The 16,411-nt window shown below is 44.5% G+C and overlaps 1 pseudogene; it reads left to right on the top strand.

Moving 5' to 3' along the window:
• The first annotated feature begins 14,001 nt into the window (after positions 1-14,001).
• On the top strand, positions 14,002-14,182 carry LOC143941756 (U2 spliceosomal RNA; annotated as a pseudogene).
• Positions 14,183-16,411: the final 2,229 nt, after the last annotated feature.

Here is a 16,411-nt window from a genome sequence, read left to right as displayed (position 1 = left end):
CTTTTACCTATTTTACATATACTTTGCCCATACCAGAAGAGCGTGGCACACGCCCATGGATGCAGTGGTAAGTTACATGACCACACTGTCCCAGGAAAAGGAGACCATATGAAGGAACTCATCTCTCTCTCTCTTTTACCATTTACTTTGCCCATACCAGAAGAGCGTGGCACACGCCCATGGATGCAGTGGTAAGTTACATGACCACACTGTCCCAGGAAAAGGAGACCATATGAAGGAACTCATCTCTCTCTCTCTTTTACCATTTACTTTGCCCATACCAGAAGAGCGTGGCACACTCCCATGGATGCAGTGGTAAGTTAGTTGACCAAGTCAGAAAAAGGAGACCTTACAAATGAACTCAAGTTTTTTGTCTGCAGGGGCCTTAAATACCAGTACATCATCCAACACTACAGTAATGGCTTTTATTTAACTAATACCCTGCAGGGTCCACAGAAGGGACTTTTTGCAAGACTCTCTTCCATTGGATATCGTTCCTCAGTTTCTATAGTGCCCCAAAAAGCAGGGGGATAGCATCAGAGGACCCACCACAATATAGACACGATAAGTCATATGGGGAGCCGAGCTGGAAAATTGGCTTCACCTTATCCAGAAAAGGCATATCCAATAGAGTCTTCAGCAAACAGACCACAGCTTTGGACCTGTAAAGCACCCCACAGGCTAATTCACAGATGCAACCACCTGTCAAAGTGGGCACCCCAAATGGAATCCAGTGCCAAATCAGCCAAAATACATTATACATGAAATATATGTAAACCTCACATAGTTGCACTGTGTAAATACAAATAAGTGATTATAACAAGCGGGTATAACAATAAAAATGCTGATGGTGCAATCTCCAGCAAAGCGCGAGTAACATAAGCACAAACTCCGCCCCACCCAGACGTATGTTTCGTCTAAACAGACGTTGTCAAGGGGATCAGACGGGCACCAGCTATGTTTTCATTGTTATTACGCGCACTTACTAGAAGTTGTTTTTCATGTCGTTTTTTGGCTTATTTCAAACAAAGTATTTTATGGTACTCTAATATTGGAGCTTATTTTACATTTGTGGAGTAAGGAGAGGAAGATTGCAGTGGAGCTTCCATTCAAGTGCCATATGTGTTTCTGTGTCAGATGATCCAGGGTCAAGACCCATGCAGCCTCACACTATATCAGACCTCCTATATTCTGGGGTCTGACAGTTTGGTAAGAGGCTGTATGTGTAGGTGGTGGGCTCACTCTCACATTTGTCAGGTCTTATCTAGGATTAATGGACACCTTATTTATTCACAGAGGATTAACTTTAATCACCATATCACTTTGTTGATTGTGTGGACCTATTCATTGTATAAAACACTTGCAGAGGATTTATATTTACAGTGATTATCCTTGGACATTATTTATCACTTGTTATAATCACTTATTTCAATTTACATAGCGCAACTATATGAGGTTTACAAGCTTTGCTATTTGCCTGTGTCACAGGATCTTCCCATCGACCCCCCCCCCCCCCCCCCTAAACTTACCTGAGTCAAATTTTGATCCAGCGCTGTGCATGAGAGCAGCATCTCTCTCCGCTCTCTCTCTCTCTCCTCACTGAGGAGATTTCTGTGACGAGGGAGTGGGGGCCCAGCCACCCTGTCTTTGTCAATAGATGCAGACAGGGTGCCTTGGGAGCGAGTCCCCTAGAGTACCCCCATAGAAAGCTGCTTTCTATGGGGGCGGTTGGGGAAGAGCCAGGATTGCTGGTGGGAACCACAGAAGAGGAGAATCGGGGCTGCTGTGTGCAAAACCATCGCACAGAGTAGGTAGGTATGACATGTTTGTTATTTTATTTATAAAAAAATAAAGCTTTACAATCAATCACTTTAAGAAAAACCAAGCAACAAACAGTAGAATAAAACCAGCAGCAACAGTCAGTATCACAAGATCAGCAAGAAAAGATCAGTATAATAAAACCGGCAAGCAACAGTCAGTATGACAAAACTGGCAAGCAACAATCACTATAACATAAGCGGCAAGCCACACCAGTATCACCAAATTCAGCAAGCAGAAATCAGTATAACAAAACCAGCAAGAAACAGGGAGTATAAAACCAGCAAGCAACAATCAATATAACAAATCCAGCAAGAAACAGGCAGTATAAACACTGCAAGCAACAATCAGCCTTAGAAAATCCACAAGCAATAATCAGCATTAAAAAAATAGGAAAACCAGCAAGCAATAAGCAGTTTAACAAACCAGCATGCAGCAATTAATATAACAAAACCAGCAAACAACAAGCAGTATAAAAACAGCAAGCAGCAAACAGTATAACAATACCAGGAAGCAACATGAAGCCTATTCTATAAAACATCGTCAATTCATCAGTTTGAAAATCCAACCTTAGATTGTCTGTGTCTGGGAGCACTTGGTGGCGGGAAGGAGCCAGGAGCGTTGGCCGGGGATCCCAGCAGAGGAGGATCTGGCTGCTCTGTGTAAAACCATTGCACAGAGCAGGTAAGTATGAAATGTTTGTTATTTTATTAAAAATAAAAATAAAAAAAGCATTACAATCATTTTAATGAAACAAACCCAGCAAGCAACAAGCAGTATCACAAAAACAGCAAGAAACAGCCAGTATAAAATCTGAAAGCAACAATCAGCATCACAAAAAACGCAAGCAACAATCGGTACAACTAATGCCGTGTACTCACGACCGGAGTTTGACAGACTAGGTCAGACGAAACGAATCCGTCAGACAATTCGATCATGTGTGGGCTTTATCGGACCTTTGCTGTCTAAAAATCAGAAGGACTTTAGATTTAAAACATGTTTCAAATCTATCTAACGGACTCGAGTCCGGTCGAAAAATCTGTTCGTCCGTATGCTAGTCCGATGGACAAAAAATGGTGCTAGGGCAGCTATTGGCTACTGGCTATGAACTTCCTTATTCTAGTCCGGTCGTACGTCATCACGTTGGAATCTGTCGGACTTTGGTGTGATTGTGTGTGGCCAAGTCCGTTCATTCAGAAAGTCAGTCGGAACTCCGCCGAAAGTCCGTTGGGAAGACTGTAAGATCTAGTCTGTTGAAAAAGTCCGGTCGTGTTTACGCGGCATTAGAAAACCAGTAAGCGATAAGCAGTATAACAAAACCAGCAAGAATCAGGCAGACAGTATAAAACCAGCAAGCAACAATCAGTATAACAAAACCAGTAAAAAACAGATAGTATAAAACCAGAAAGCAACAACCAGCATTACAATTATTTGCAAGTGCAATTACTGTAATATAATAAGACCAGCAAAAAAGCAGTATAAAAACTAAAAAATACCAGCAAGCAACACAAAGCCTATTCTGCAAAACATTGTGAATTCAGAAGTTTAAAAATTCAGTAATAATAGCGTTATTTAGATCTTGGTAATGATCCTCACTTACCAGTACTGAGCTGGCACGCAGATTCTTGCCGTCACATTATTCAACGATGAACATGTTTTACGAGGTTTTATTGCTTACAACATTATAACATAATTAAGAGGCGGAGAAGGTAGAGTTACTGGCGCCAAAGAAAGTTTTGGCAAACCTCCAATTACTTTTTGGCAGGTCAGGTGTATATATTTGTAATGTATACTTCTGTTGTTTTGGGCCCCATTATTATGGAATTAACTCAGCAGCCAACTAAAAAGTAGTATTTTGGCTGGTATTATACATGACATCTTTTTTTCTTTCAATAGTTGTTAAGGATGCTGGCGGGTGTAGGCACCACTGAGTCCTAAACAACCAGTGATGCCCACGGCCCCATTCATTTACAAGCAAGGTAGCTGGAAATAAAAAAAAAAGACATGGGTGTTCCCACCAATTCATACCAGGCCCTTCAGGTCTGGTATTATTTTAAGGGGGATCCCACACACAACCCCACCCCCCAAAAAATGGTCAATGATGTAATCAGGAGACCCCACCCCACTGTTATCCGGCAGGAGTGAAGAGACAGGACAAGATGTAACAGGTGATGTAACGCCGAGTGACGCTTCTTCTCAGTGACAGCTGTTATATAGCTGAGGGTGGGGCCACCCGGTGACGTAAACGGGTGACCCCGTACCCCCTCCCCTCTGATGCCACTTGATGTCAGAGGAAGGTGGGGTCGCCTGTATATGTCACTGAGTGGCCCCGCCCTCAGCTATATAACTGCTGTCATCGAGAAGAAGCGTCACTCTGTGGGAGCATCCCATGGAGGCAGAGCTGTAGCGGCTTTTTCTTTTTTCGGCTTGTCGGGCGATGGAGATGGAGATGGATCTACATCGTGGGACATTTTTATTTTTTTTATTAAAGGACTTGTCCCAAAGTGTCTCCCGTCTTTTTTACTATTTTTGACACTTTTGTTGTGAAATGGTAGGGGTACAATGTACGCGTTGCCAATTCACATAGGGGGAGGCCAGAATCTGGGGGTTCCCTTGTTAAAGGGGGCTTCCAGATTCCAATAAGTCCCCTGTCCACAGACCCCCACAACCACCGGGCAAGAGTTGTGGGGATGACGCTCTTATCCCCATCAACATGGGGACAAGGTGCTTAGGGGATCCCAAAGCATCCTCCCCATGTTGAGGGCATATGGCCTGGTATGGTTCGGGGGGTCGCTTCTAACCCCCCTCTTTTCCTGCAGCCTGCCAGGTTGCATGCTCGGATAAGGATCTGGTACGGATTTTGGAGGGGGACCCCTATGCTGTTTTTTTTAATTTTTGCGCAGGGTTCCCCTTAATATCCATACCAGACCTAAAGGTATGGATTTTGGGCGGATCCACACGCAATTTTTTTTTCATTTTTGGTTCGGGGTTCCCCTTAATATTCATACCAGACCCAAAGGACCTGGTAATGGACTGGGGAGGGGGGGGTACCCATGCTGTTTTTTTCAATGAGTTTTATCTATATTGCCGAGACCCAACAATTCATTACAGCCTCGATCAGTTTTAAATGACTTTTATTCCTTTAGAAATGTCATTTTGCTGGAAACACGTGCCACTTTACAGGCATACTATAGACAACCCCCAGGCACAATATTTAAAGGAATATTTCATTTTTATTATTTCACTTTAAGCATTATAAAATCACTGCTCCCGAAAAAATGCAGTTTTTAAAACTTTTTACTGTTTTTAAAATATAACATTTTGTTCATTTGTGTCTTTATAGCCCCTGTCTGGATTGGATTTCATTCAAGCTTTGAAACAAGGCATTTCTCAACCTCAAATAATTACTCTGGGTTCCGTCCAAGGAGTATACCCCCAATCTCCAGCTAACATTGTCTCAAAGTATTTTTTGGACTTGGAAGGTAAGAAGGGATTGTACTGAAATGTTGTAATTACTGTATAACCCGGCATACAGGACAGGAGAAGTAGGACTGTGCAGAGTCCATACCAGTGGCAGCTGGTGCTCAAAATGTTTGGGGGGGGCAAAAAAATGTTGAAAAGAAAATCATCAATTGCAGCCACTGTGCCCATCAAACGCTGCCACTGTGCCTATCAAACGCTGCCACTGTGCCTATCAAACGATGACACTGTGCCCATCAAACGCTGCCACTGTGCCTATCAAACGCTGCCACTGTGCCTATCAAACGCTGCCACTGTGCCCATCAAACGCTGCCACTGTGCCCATCAAACGCTGCCACTGTGCCTATCAAACGCTGACACTGTGCCCATCAAACGCTGCCACTGTGCCTATCAAACGCTGACACTGTGCCCATCAAACGCTGCCACTGTGCCTATCAAACGCTGACACTGTGCCCATCAAACGCTGCCACTGGGCCTATCAAACGCTGACACTGTGCCATCAGTTGCAGACACTGTGCCATAAAATGTTGCAATGCATGAATCTATCTATTGGTGATTGTGGGGGGGGGGGGTGGCGGGAGAGAGGGGGCAACGCCTATGCGCCCTTATGGACGGGCCACCACTGGTCCATACATACAGAATAAGAACTAATACTGAGAATTACACCCGGCATACAGGACAAAAGACATGCTGCTGTGCAACATCCATACACACAGAATAAGATCGATATTTAAATCAGCATTAATCCCAACAACAAAAAGGTAGTATATTGCAGATCCCCAATCCTTAATGTAGTGGCTGCATTTGTTTTCTTTTTTAGGCCTTTTTCCTTTATTTTCACCTGGTGCTTCGGCCACTAACACACGTCCTGTCTTAGGGTGTCTCTATTCTGCATGGAGGAGCAACAGGGACAGGTTTAGACAGCAGCATTGTCCATATGGAAAGAGGGCAGTGTTAGATGAACTCAGGGCTGGGACAAGGGGATGGGCGGGTAGGGCGACTGTCCTGGGCACTGCGGTATCATGTGAAGGGGGGGGGGGGAGGTCGGAACCACAAGGAGATTGGGGGAGGGGGCAATTTGTGTTGAGAAAGGGATTTTGGGAGGCAAAAGGGGGTAAGAAATGTTCTAGGAGGGCAAATTTGAGGAGGTGTGTTGGGAGGGGTGTTGAGGGAAGAGGATTTGTGCTAGGAGGGGGGATTTGGGAGGTTTGTGATAGGAACTTTTTTGGTGGGGGGGGGTTGCTAGTGGAGATGATTGGAGGGGGGTATTTGTGCTAGGAGGGGAAATTTGTGGGGGATTTGTGCTAGGTTGGGGGATTGGGGAGGGGAATTTGTACTAAAAGTGAGGGATTTTAAGGGGGGGGGGATTTGTGCTGGGAGGGGGTATTTACTTTACTTGACCGTTTATAGTAATTTCTAGGCAGCTAGGTTTAGAGGCTTTTTTTTGGAACGCAAAAAAATGGGTTCAGATGCTGAGTTTGGAGGCATTTCAAACGCCAAACGCTTCTAAACATGGCTACACGCGGTAACTTGCATTTAACCATGTTTTGTTTACAGGCGTTTTTCATTTTTGGGTATTTAAAAAAAAAAATTATATATATATATATATTTATTTATTTAAACGCTTCTAAACGCAAACGCGGCATATAAAATGCACCAAAAAGGACGTTTTAAAAGTGGGTCACTATCTGTCAAATTAAATCGTTCAGGACAGGCTGTAAAAACGCCACGTGTACATGATGCCTTAGTCTCAACCTTCTAACTGTCACTTTTCCTGGACAGCTTGGCCTGTTAAAAAAAGTTTAAATATATCAGACTTACTGGCTGGATCACCAAGTGAAAATAAAGAGGAGAAAAGAGCCTAAATAAAAAACAAATGCAGCCACCACATCTAAAAATTGGTTAGCCGCAATATATTACATTTTGTTTTTTTAGTTTATTACCACTTTGACAGTACTCATAGATAAGATACTTATAGAATAGGTACTTTATATATTTATTTCAGGTACTTATACAGAACCATCAATTTACGCACGGCTTTACACATACATTATATTACCAAAAAGTATTGGGACGCCTGCCTTTACATGCACATGGACTTTAATGGCATCCCAGTCTTATTCCGTAGGGTTCAATACCGCCCTTTGCATTTGTAAAGCCCCATACACACTATCAGATATTCTGCTGATTTTTTTTTCCTTCAGATTTACCAAAACCATATAATATGAGGTCAAACCTTAGGAGTTTCAATTTGTATGCAATCAAGCAGGTCCTTGCACTACATGGTTTTGGTAAATCTGAAGACAAAAAATAGCAGAAAATCTGATAGTGTGTATGGGGCTTAACAGCTTCAACTCTTCTGGGAAGGATGTCCAGAAGGTTTAGGAGTGTGTCTATGGGAACGTTTGACCATTCTTCCAGAAGAGCATTTGTGAGATCAGGCACTGATTTTGGATGAGAAAGCCTGGCTCGCAGTCTTCGCTTTAATTCATCCCAAAAGTGTTCTATCGGGTTGAGGTCAGGACTCTGTGCAGGCCAGTCAAGTTCCTCCACCTCAAACTCGCTCATCCATGTCTTTATGGACCTTGCTTTGTGCACTGATACAAATCATTTGGTGGAGGGGGGAATTATGCTGTGTGGTTGCTTTTCAGGGGTTGGGCTTGGCTCTTGGAATTCTTAAGGTGTCAGCATACCGAGACATTTTGGATAATTTCATGCTCCTAACTTTGTGGGAACAGTTTGAGGATGGCCCCTTCCTGTTCCAACATGACTGCGCACCAGTGCACAAAGCACCCATAAAGACATGGTTGAGCAAGTTTGGGGGGATGGAACTTGACTGGCCTGCACAGAGTCCTGACCCTTAGGTGACCCAAGATAGTGTAGTTATAGAGTATATACCTATAGAATAGGTACTTAACAATTTTTATAAATAGGATACTTATAGAGTGGGCACTTTATACAATAGGTACTTACTTCTTATATATAAGATATTTATAGAATAGATGCTTATAGATTTGATACTTTAGCACACTTCTACAGTAAATTTACTTAACAAAAAGCATTGGGTGACCGCATTTCTCTATATTAAAGGGTAGGATGACTTGACACCTCTGTGCTGAGCTGGATAAATGGGGATTCTGCATTTTATGACTGAGACTGTTGAGAGGATTATAGGGCCGGGGTCTCTATTCCTACCCTATGCAAAACTTCCTTCTATCACACCGCTTTAAAAAAAAAAAGTACATCTACCTTTTAGGTCCCTTGCGCTTATGCAGATCATTTAAAAATATTTCCTCGCTATAACATTTACAATAGTTGCATTATGTGTTTCATTTTAGGTGAAAAGAAATTAATGTATAACAATATAATAATAACAACCATCGCTCGCTACTATGAGAACACTACAGAACTCACCCAAAATACCATCACCTATGGCAATTCCATATTCTCGGTAAGGAACGTTTTTTTTTTAATTTTCAAATAGGTTGATAAATGCGTTTTAGTTTATTTTGTGGAAGTTTAACATTTTAAATCAATGGTTAAAAAAACAAAACAAAAAAAAACTATTATAGAATTTTAGTTAATACACATGGATCAGGCCAATCTGGGGCATTTACCATGCATATTCAGGATGGTATACATTTTCCTTGGTTGGGTGCCGAGGACAAATACATATGAACTGAACTCAAGGCAAAGTGAACACACAGTTGATGTACAGTATGTCATAAAAGTGAGTACACCCCTCACATTTTTTGTAAATAATTTATTATATCTTTTTATGTGACAACACTGAAGAAATGACACTTTGCTACAAGGTAAAGTAGTGAGTGTACAGCTTGTATAACAGTGTAAATTTGCTGCCCCCTCAAAATAAATCAACACACAGCCATTAATGTCTAAACAGCTGGCAACAAAAGTGAGTACACCCCTAAGTGAAAATGTCCAAATTGGGCCCTAAGTGTCAATATTTTATGTTGTCACCTTTATTTTCCAGAGGGTTACTCTTGGGCATGGAGGCCACCAGAGCTTCACAGTCCTCTTCCACTCCTCCATGATGACATCACAGAGATGGTGGATGTTAGAGAACTTGCGCTCCTCCACCTTCCGTTTGAGGATACCCCACAGATGCTCAATAGGGTTTAGGTCTGGAGACATGCTTGGCCAGTCCATCACCTTTGCCCTCTGTTTCTTTAGCAAGGCAGTGGTCATCTTGGAGGTGTGTTTGGGGTCGTTATAATGTTGAATTACTGCCCTGCGGCCCAGTCTCCAAAGGGAGGGGATCATGCTCTGCTTCAGTATGTCACAGTACATGTTGGCATTCATGGTTCTCTCAATGAACTGTAGCTCCCCAGTGCCGGCAGCACTCATGCAGCCCCAGATCATGACACTCCCACCACCATGCTTGACTGTAGGCAATACACACTTGTCTTTGTATTCCTCACCTTGTTACCACACACGCTTGATACCATCTGAATAGGGATGAGCCGAACACCCCCCGGTTCGGTTCGCACCAGAACTTGCGAACGACCCCCGCGTTCGGTACGAACGTTAGAACCCCATTGAAGTCTATGGGACTCGAACGTTCGAATTGGAAAGTGCTAATTTTAACGGCTAATATGCAAGATAGTGTCCTAAAAAGGGTTTGGCGACCTGCCTCCTGCCTCAGGGGACATGGGTCACTGCAAAAAAAAGTTTTAAAAACTACCGTTTTGGCGGGAGCACTGATTTTAATGACGATTAAAGTGAAAAAAAAAAGTGAAATATTCCTTTAAATATGGTGCCTGGGGGGTGTCTGTAGTATGCCTGTGAAGTGCCACGTGTTTCCCGTGTTTAGAACAGTCCCTGCACAAAATGACATTAAACGGAAATAACACCATTTAAAACTGCTTGCGGTTTTAATGTTATATCTGGTTCCTGCAATATGGTTGAAAATCATTGAGAAACATGGCATGGGTAGCCCTCCCTGCCCATTACCAGCCTATTTGGGTCTTGTACACATATTAAGGGGAACCCCGTACCCATATTAAAAAAAGGAAATGCGTGTGGCCCCCAGGCCCTATATACTCAGAACAGCAGTATACAGGCGGTGCAAACAAGACAGGGACTGTGTAGGTTTGTTGTGTTAGGCTAGGTTCACACTATTGCGATGCGGGAACGCCGCGAATCCGCGGCGTTTTCCCGCATCGCATACCTCCCGCCGGCAGTTCACACTGCCCTATGCGGACGGCTGGGGGTGTCAATGTTATGTTAATGACACCCCCAGATCCGTCGGCATATCGCAGTGCGATCTGCCGACTCGCACAGGAATCGGATCGCATGGTGTGAACCCCCATGCGATCCGATTCCGTTGCGGACCCAAAAAAGGGTCCTGTGCGAGTTTGCTGCGGGACAGCTGCGAGTTCAGCCATACTATCTGTATGGCTGAACTCGCAGTGCTACGGAGATCGGATGTGATTTGCTGTGCGAATCACATCCGGATCTCCCCCCGCAGCAGTGTGAACCCAGTCTTAAGTTGAATCTGTTTGTCATTTTCAACCGGTACATTTTTAAAGTGTAGCTCCAGTCAAAAAAACTATCTTTAAGCTTTTTGGAAAACATAGGGAAGGGTTATCACCCCTGTATAATTTGTTTTGTCGTCCATCTTTTTTCATCTCACTTGCTGCTGTCTCCTTGCGTTTGCAAGTAGGAGATGTTTGTAAGTTGGATGTTTGAAAGTAGGGGCCTGCCCTATATTATAGCGGTATGTACTGGGTACAGAGCACGCAGACAGCACGCACTATCTCCTAACACTACTGACTGCAAGCTCTATTATTAACCACTTGTTAGCCCAATGTTTGCATAAAGTGAAAGATGAAGTTATGCTGAGTAAATAGATATCAAACATGTCACTCTTCAAAATTGCACATGCCCGTGGAATGGCGCCAAACGTCGCTACTTAAAAAATCCCCATAGGCGACGCTTTAAATATTTTTTTACTGGTTACATGTTTTGAGTTGCAGAGGAAGTCTAGGACTAGAATTATTGCTCTCGCTCTAACATTCTCGGCGATACCTCACATGTGTGGCACATGCGAGCACATGGGGACATGGGCGCTTTAATTTTTATTTTATTTTTTTATTGTTCATTTTACTTTATTTATTTTAGTTTGACATTTTTTTTCCCAAAAATATATTTTTGATCACTTTTATTCCTATTACAAGAAATGTAAACATCCCTTGTAATAGGAATATGGGGTGACAGGTCCTCTTTACAGTGAAATCTGGGGGGTCAATATGACCCCACATCTCACCTCTAGGCTGGGAAGCCTGAAATAAAAAATTAAAAAAAAGATTCTGGCTTTGATCGTACTGGCGAGTTGGTAGAAGCACCGGAGGGCGGTGAGGGGTGGGGGGCGTCTATGGCTGGGTACTTCAGGGTATCACCGAGTATGGCTGGGTATCTCTGAGTATGGCTGGGTATGGCAATTTATGGCAGGGTATTACAGAGTATTGGCGGGGTATTGGCGGGGTACTACAGAGTAATTTATACCATTACATGACCATATCCACTGTCACTACCGAATAAATCCAAATAGTGGCAGTGGGTCCCTCTTAAAGAAATAAGTCCTTATGTCACTCCTCAGAGTCTACAGAGTAATAGCAGGGTACTGCAGAGTATTGGGGGTACTGCAGAGTAATGGCGGGTACTGCAGAGTAATGGGGGTTACTGCAGAGTAATGGGGGTTACTGCAGAGTAATGGGGGGTACTGCAGAGTAATGGCAGGGTACTGCAGAGTATTGGGGGGTACTGCAGAGTAATGGGGGTTACTGCAGAGTAATGGGGGGTACTGCAGAGTAATGGGGGGTACTGCAGAGTAATGGCGGGGTACTGCAGAGTAATGGCAGGGTACTGCAGAGTAATGGCAGGGTACTGCACTGCAGAGTAATGGCAGGGTACTGCACTGCAGAGTAATGGCGGGGTACTGCACTGCAGAGTAATGGCGGGGTACTGCAGAGTAATGGCGGGGTACTGCAGAGTAATGGCAGGGTACTGCAGAGTAATGGCAGGGTACTGCAGAGTAATGGCAGGGTACTGCACTGCAGAGTAATGGCAGGGTACTGCACTGCAGAGTAATGGCGGGGTACTGCACTGCAGAGTAATGGCGGGGTACTGCACTGCAGAGTAATGGCGGGGTACTGCACTGCAGAGTAATGGCGGGGTACTGCACTGCAGAGTAATGGCGGGGTACTGCAGAGTAATGGCGGGGTACTGCAGAGTAATGGCAGGGTACTGCACTGCAGAGTAATGGCGGGGTACTGCACTGCAGAGTAATGGCGGGGTACTGCAGAGTAATGGCGGGGTACTGCAGAGTAATGGCAGGGTACTGCAGAGTATGCACTGGTATTGCAGAGTATTGGCAGGGAATTGAGGGGTTAAATTCGGTGAGCAGCGATGTGGGCACTGCAGATGCAGCCCACATCGCTGCTGACACCGATCTCTTTCCCCTCCGCTGTACCGATCGGTACAGAAAGGGGAGGGAGGAACAGGCATCATAACATGACGCCGGTTTGTTTCCAAGTGATCACTCCGTCATTTGACGGAGCAATCACGTGGTAAACGGCCGCTATGAGCGGCCGTTTACCGTGATGCGCCGGGTCCTATGGACCCGGCGGTCACGGATGCTCTCGAGTGCGCACACCTCGGGGCACGCGAGAGCAGAATTCTGGGAGGCCGTTAATTAATGGCCTCTCTGAGTTAAACAACCGCCCTGAAGCCGTTAATCGGCAATGGGCAGTTGTTAAGTGGTTAAAGCTAGATCACTAGCTATATAGGTGAGGTGAATATAGTGGTGTATACTGCAGTCAGGGCACAGACAACAACCACTACACAGCAGCAAGATAGGAAATCAGCCAAAAACGATTGGTGTGTACTGTGTTGAAGGTACACAGAACACCCACTGCTTCAGATGCAAAGTAACACACTACAGGAGGCCGCCTTAAAGGCGGCCTTATATAGTGTGGGGCGTGCATTACACAGTCTGAGCTACGATTGGCCACAGGCAGGATGCCTGTGGCCAATCATGGCTCTCCTCGCTGCCGGCGCTGCGATTGGCCAAGCATGCGGGGTCACAGTGCATGCTTGGCCAATCATTGGACAGCAATGCACTGCGCCAACGCAGTGCATTGTGGTCCGCGCGCGCGTCACTCGAATTTTGACGCGAACGGCCAAAACGTTCGGAATTCGCCGAACGCACGAACAGCCAATGTTCGACTCGAACACGAAGCTCATCCCTACATCTGAACCAAATAGGTTTATTTTGGTCTCATCAGACCACAGGACATGGTTCCAGTAATCCATGTCCTTAGTCTGCTTGTCTTCAGCAAACTGTTTGCGGGCTTTCTTGTGCATCATCTTTAGAAGAAGATTTCTTCTGGGACAACAGCCATGCAGACCAATTTGATGCAGTGTGCGGCGTATGGTCTGAGCACTGACAGGCTGAACCCCCACCCCTTCAACCTCTGCAGCAATGCTGGCAGTACTCATACGTCTATTTCCCAAAGACAACCTCTGGATATGACTCTGAGCACGTGCACTCAACTTCTTTGGTGGACCATGGCGAGGCCTGTTCTGAGTGGAACCTGTCCTGTTAAACCTCTGTATGGTCTTGGCTACCATGCTACAGCTCAGTTTCAGGGTCTTGGCAATCTTCTTATAGCCTAGGCCATCGCTTCTCGGCCTTTTGGCTAAGATCAAGTGTAGTATCTGTTCTTATCAGTTACCAGGAGGTGGCGCTTGCTTCCGTCCCTGTTCTACGGCGAGGTGGAGTAGGGGTGGCGGTTGCTATGCAAAGTAAAGCTGGTGTAAAGGTGACCTGGAGCGGTTCGTAGCCGAAAGGGAAGCCTTCTGATGGGGATGGAGAACCACTGGTCGAAGCCAGGGGAGGGGACCCTGGCCTTTTGGTCTGGATTGTGGCAGCTTTAGCTCCGGTCAGTTTTTCGGGATTGGAACGCTTGTTCCCCCTTGTCCGGTGGGGGGAGCGGCCAGTACGTCCTGCATGTAATTAGGTGGGAGTGATGGGAGTGAGGGTGTGACCTGATGGTAAAGGGTCTCACTAAGCTCCTGGATCTCCATACCTTCCTGATCAGGGGTGGGGGCTGTTGTGGTCTGGGCTGGGGGGCCAGGGATGCTTTTGTTGGAAAGCCCATGGTGATGTGCCCCTGGAGTGGCAGTCCAGGGGTGCCTTCTTTCACTGTGCATCAGCACTTTGATTTAGGCACCTAGGTCACGTCACCATTACACGCTTTTTTACACCTGCCTCTAGGGCCCGGCCTTTTGACTAGGACCAGAGGAATTTTTGATTCCTGGCCGGAGCGCCGGCCATTGTATTGCACAATGGTCACTTTTCACTCTCCTCTTCACTATCCCTTCCTCACTTTTTATTTATTTTATTTGTGTGTGTTTTGTCACAGTCTGTCACTGCACGTTTGATGAGTAGGGTGTCGGTCCTCGGACCAATCCTGAAAGTCTCTGGGAGAGCGGACATAGGCCTTCTGGCTTGGTCCAATCTCCATGAGGGGGGCCTACCTTCGGGGAAGCCCCCATAGTACCAAGTACCTAGGAGGTTCTGTTTCGGCAGTCCTCCCGGGGAAAGGAGGTCTTCCGGTTTCGTCCAGGGACCACTGTGTTGAGTCTGGTACCTCAGTCCCTGTCTGGAGCCTAACGCCCCGGGGATCAGGGTATGGTCCTTCTTTTGGAGGACATCAGACACCCGTCTGCACTTTTTAGTGTGTCACTCTTTATGTGTGTGCACTTTTTTTATGCACCGGGTGGAAGTTTTTTGGGTGTGTTTGCACGCCATGGACTTTTTCAATTAAAATCAGTGCCCACCAGTGCCGCCTCATCAGTGCATATCAATGAAGTTAGAAAAATTATCTGTCTGCCAAATTTAATAGCAAACAATGATTCATGATTTTTTTTCCATCTTTTTTTTGTTTGTTTAACAAAAAATAAAAACTCCAGCTAGCTGTGATTAAATACCACCAAAAGAAAGCGCTATTTGTGTGAAGGAAATGATAAAAATGTAATTTGGGTACTGTGTTGTATGATTGCACAATTGTCATTCAAAGTGTGACAGCACTGAAAATTGGTCTGGGCAGGAAGGGGGGTTTAAGTGCCCGGTAAGCAAATGATTAATGAAAATAAAACTCAACAAAAGACAATATAAAACACAAAACCAGAAAACAACTAAAAATCTATTATTATTGCTTGTGGTTAGAAAGTCCATTCGATTCACAGTATGTAGATTTCATCTCACTTTTATAAAAGTTATCAACGTGTTTCTCAATAAAATTAGCATCTTGTTACATATTTATGTGTATCTTGTATCTTGCTCGGGGAAATTAAACTGATACAATTTGTTTTTTTTTTTCAGTATCCAAATACACTTAGCTTGGGAGTGGTGACCCTAAAGCCATTCGGCCTCTTGGGACCATATTATAATCTAAATGCACATGAAATGGCCTATGTACTCAAAGGTTGTGGAAAGGTACGTAAATACAGTGAATAAAAAAAGCTTGGGTGGTCTTTGTAGTAGCCAAATCCGACTATTGTTAATGGCCAGTAACATACAGAGGGGTTGATTTACTAAAACTGGAGAGTGTGAAATCTGGTACAGCTCTGCACAGAAACCAATCAGATTCCAGGCTTTGTTTTGCCGAAGCTTAATTGAACAAGCTGACGTTAGAAGCTGATTGGCTACCACGCACAGCTGTGCCTAATTTTGCACTCTCCAGTTTTAATAAATCAACCCCACAGTAGCTTACACCCGTATGGCAACAAGGCAGAGCCTCTGCTCATTAGACTATTTTTTCTATGGCCGTACCTCCATTGTGTTGCACTTTGCTAATTCAAGGTGGATCCTAAAGGATATCTAAACCAGAGAACAAAATGTTCTACAGTGCCTTGAAAAAGTATTTATACCCCTTGAAATTTTCCACATTTTGTCATGTTAAAACCAAAAATGTAAATGTATTTTATTGGGATTTTATGTGAGAGACCAACACAACGTGGTACATAGTTGTGAAGTGGAAGGAAAATGATAAATGGTTTTCAATTTTTTTTTTTACAAATAAAT

The sequence above is a fragment of the Lithobates pipiens genome, unplaced genomic scaffold, assembly GCF_037356315.1.
Source record: "Lithobates pipiens isolate NorthernLeopardFrog02 unplaced genomic scaffold, aLitPip1_a1.2 Scaffold_3, whole genome shotgun sequence".
NCBI classification, from domain to species: domain Eukaryota; kingdom Metazoa; phylum Chordata; class Amphibia; order Anura; family Ranidae; genus Lithobates; species Lithobates pipiens.
This window is presented reverse-complemented; position numbering and strand designations above follow the sequence as displayed.